Source organism: Myotis nattereri (genome assembly GCF_964212035.1).
Source record: "Myotis nattereri genome assembly, chromosome: 1".
NCBI lineage: Eukaryota > Metazoa > Chordata > Mammalia > Chiroptera > Vespertilionidae > Myotis > Myotis nattereri.
This window is the reverse complement of record NC_138075.1, coordinates 99,032,111-99,036,481: the sequence shown is the minus strand read 5'-3', so window position 1 is coordinate 99,036,481 and position 4,371 is coordinate 99,032,111.

The following is a 4,371-nucleotide window of genomic DNA, read 5'->3' as shown; positions in this document are numbered from 1 at the left end:
CCATCGACCCTGCCTTGAGTGTGACAGGGGGCGGTGCCCCAACTCCCCAATTGGCCCTACCCTGAGCGTGACTGAGGGTGGCATTGCAACCTCCCGATCCGCCCTGCTCTGTGCATGACAGGGGGCGGTGCCCCAACTCCCCAATCAGTCCTGCTCTGAGCCCGACCAGGGGCTGCACCTAGGAATTGGGCCTGCCCTCTGCCACCTGGGAGCAGGCCTAAGCCAGCAGGTCGTTATCTCCCAAGGGGTCCCAGACTGAGAGAGGGCACAGGCCGGGCTGAGGGACCCCCTCTCCCCCGAGTGCACACATTTTTGTGCACCGGGCCTCTAGTTTGAATATAAAGGTACAAGTTAGAAGTGAGATCCTACAGTGTATGGTAAGCAGGTAAGATGAGACCAGAGGCCCTAAAAACAAACTCACTGGGTCACAGTGAGCATGGGATGCTGCCCATTGGCCTAATGCATCCTGGAGCCCAGGAGTCAGTCCCAGATGATGTTGCCAGCTTGTCCTCACACTTGAAAATGTCCTTTGCCCTGGACCAATCAGTCTGCCCATTTCTCATGTCCCTCACCCATATTGTACCTTTACTTTATAGCCTTGAGGCTATAATTACTATTCCCTTATCCTACCTGTGCCGCAGCTGAGAGACGTGCACACCCTCCTTCTGCATCTCCCCTTTCTAACTATTCCCCTTTGGAGCTATTGTCTGATGGGCTGATGCCAGTTGCAGTGAGAAATCCTAACAGTCCAGGCACTTCCTCCAGGAAGCTGTCCTGATTGCTCCGTTCCCTCCTCCCTCCAACCACAAGTTTCTCCTTTGCACTCTGTATGTTTCCTAGAGTTGCTGTAACAAAGTACCACAGACTGGGTGGTTTAACAGAAATTTATTGTCTCACAGTGCTGAGATCAGCTGTTGGTAGGGTTGGTTTTTTCTAAGGTCTGTCCCCTTGGGTTGGAGTTATCTGTCTTCTCCCCATCCTGTTTCCCTCTATGAATGCCTATCTTTGTGCCCAAATTCCCCTTTCACATAAGGACTCTAGTTATATTGGATGAGGGCCACCCTAATGACCTCATTTGATTTGATTACCTGTAGACTATCTCCAAATATGCTAAGATATTGGGAGTTAGAACTCTATCATATCTTTTTCTTTGGGCAGGGGAGGGGCCACAGTTCCATCTATAAGACTCCCATGGCATCCCGAGTTGCACTTTTGGTGAACACTCATCATTTTCTTCCTGGAGTACACGCTCCTTGTGGAGTCAGAGCCTGGACATGACTGTGCATTCTCTGGTGAAGCCTACACTTTGTGCACACTCATAAACACTGAAGTGCATGGGGACTGCCATCATGACAGGTCTGCGTGTACATATGTGATCCTAGGAACACATGTCAGCAGGTGATGTGGCTGCCACTGGAGTCTGATTGGACCTGTGGAAGGACGCTGCCAACTGCCAGAAAAAACATTTTTCCCACCAGGACCTGGGATGCCATCACTGACAAATGATGCGCCATGCCACCTCTTTGTGATTCCTGATTTAAAACACGAATGTCTCCCCTGCCCAGCCAGGAAGCACTGGTGTTGGGAGGGGAAGGAATCACTGAAGGTGGAGATGGAGGAGTAGGGAAGCCAGGGGAGGAGTTAGGGTGCCCACTTCATGGTCACCTCCTAGGATGGGCTTTGACCAACAGTGACTCACTTCCCAATGCATTCTTTCATTGCTTATTTCTTCATCTGTGGAACCACCGATCAAAAAGTGCCAGTCGCCCTGCTCGCCCTGTCCCATTTTGTTTTTCTTTGCTTTCACATAGGCTTAGGGCTCCTTGTTTAGTTGTTCAATATTTCTTTACTTTATGGAGCTAACACGTCCTGTTACAACCATTTCAGGATGGATGCTAAAATGGTGTTCAGATGGTAAAGTTGAACTTAATTCAATGAGATTTAATAACAGGCAATTTATGTAGGCCTCCAGTTCAGACACATCAGTTCCCATATTTCCCTTCAGAGACCTCCTGAGCTCCACTGCATAGGTGTCAAAGACCCTTCTCACCACTCTGATGAGGAATGTTAGACTGCGGGATTTGGGACACCTCCTGCCAGTATTGAGCTTGCATTCATTTCTACTCCTGGGACTTTCTTTTCAATGTTAGCAGCACGATATAAAAGCTCAATAGAGGACCAGCTCATTATTAGAAATGAGGCATGCTGGTCTGTTCATCTTTCTTCCTTATGCACCTGCAAGGATCAACATTATGCCCTGTATATTCAAATGGTGAAACCTGTGGGCTATTTCCACACAAGTTCAACACTCACAGCATATCCAGGGTCCTGATTATAGGCACACAAAATCTCTGGTGTTTTCCCCTTACAAATCCATCTTTCTGATCTAACTCCTGGAGTACATCTATTGTAGGTCGTCTAAAGCAGCCCTAACATCTTTTCTCTGGTGCAGAAAGAACAAATGTATGCAATGCAATGCTTTTATTCTTTCAAAGTAAAATAGGAAGGTTTCTTTGGATCAAATGACACACCAATATAGTCAACTTTACATTATTTGCATTTGAATCATTACCTTGCTCTCTGACTTGTTATTGTCCCCTTGACCCCTACCCACTATCCTGCTGTCCAGAAAGGCTATGTATGGAGGCCTGCTTTGAGAATTATGGCCCTTAACTCTGGACCTGATATAAAGAAAGGCCTGTAAAAACATGTCTCCAACCCTCTTTCTGGGCCCAGGAGAGATGCTGCCCACCCTGTGAGAAATGTGGACCAGCCCCGGGGGTGGGGGGAGGTTGGTGATTTAGCCTCCACACTGTCCCACGTGACCTCAGAACCTCACACACACACAGATAAACACCCAAGGACTGGTGTCTGAGCCCTACTAACAGGAAAATTAAGATGCTGTAAACAAATCAATTTTTCTCTTCAAAAATATATGAGCATGCATCTCTACATTAGTCGATGTAAAGAAAAATCTAGAACATTAATCCAATTATTGAAGTCCTTGTCTTGAGAAGTGATGACAGAGACACTCTCCTTGATCAAACTTTAGTCAGACTTCTCTGAGCCCGACTAGGCCCTGTGCTTGGGCATGTCCTTCAGGAGCCCATTTTTAGCGTGAATCTTGTCAAGTACGTTAGGCCAGCTCCTCCACCCTTGACACCTGATCACCCTTCTATCTGGTCAGGGTCCACATCCTGCACTGGTGCCCAGCTGATGTCTGAGTCCCAAGATCTGCCTCAGTCAGATCCCTCCTTACCCTCGTCCTGATGTTTCCTCTTACTAATTTTCCATCCACTGACCACCACTCCCTCTGCTCCTTGGCTATAAACTCCCACTTTCCGTTGTCTCTTCCTAATTGAACCCAATTTCTTTCCCCTAGAGGAAACCCTCATTGCAGTGGTCCCTATACCTATAGCAATAGCCCTTAATAAAGTCAGCCTTACTGTCTCTTTGTTATTGTTAATCCTCACCTGAGGGTATTTTTTCCATTGATTTTTAGAGAGAGTAGAAAGGAGGGAGGGAGGGAGAAAGAAAGGGGGAGAGAGAGAGAGAGAGAGAGAGAGAGAGAGAGAGAGAGAGAGAGAGAAACATCAATGTGGGAGACACACATCGATTGGTTGCCTCTCGAATGTGCTCCCACCAGGGCTGGGGATCAAACTTGCAACCCAGGTATGTGCCCTTGGCTGGAAATTGAACCCACAACTCTTCAGTGGACAGGTCAATGTTCTAACCACTGACCACACCAGCCAGGGCTCAGCCTTACTGTCTTTCTTTCTTTTTTTTTTTAAAAAATATATTTTATTGATTTTTCACAGAGAGGAAGGGAGAGAGAGATAGAGAGTTAGAAACATCGATGGGAGAGAAACATCGATCAGCCGCCTCCTGCACATCTCCTACTGGGGATGTGCCCGCAACCCAGGTACATGCCCTTGACCGGAATCAAACCTGGGACCTTTCAGTCTGCAGGCTGACGCTCTATCCACTGAGCCAAACCGGTTTCGGCAGCCTTACTGTCTTAACAAGTTTCATGGATAATTATTTCTTTAAGAGCAGCAATATCTATGATTTTCAATTCCTAATTTATTTATCCTTATAATGCTACTGTTTGCATTTTTCACATAGATCAGTGTTACTATTTTTTAAAACAGCTTTCTTGAGGTATAATAAACATGCCATAAAATATGCCTCTGCACAATTCAGTAAGTTTTAGTACTTTTACATAGTTGTGCAACCATCACCACAATCCAGTTTTAGGACAATTTCCATCTCCCCTAAAAGTTTCCTGAAATCAACCTTCCTTCCCACCTCCACCTCCAGTCACCCTGACCTGCTGTCTAAATAAATTAGCCTCTTCTGGAAACTTCCCCT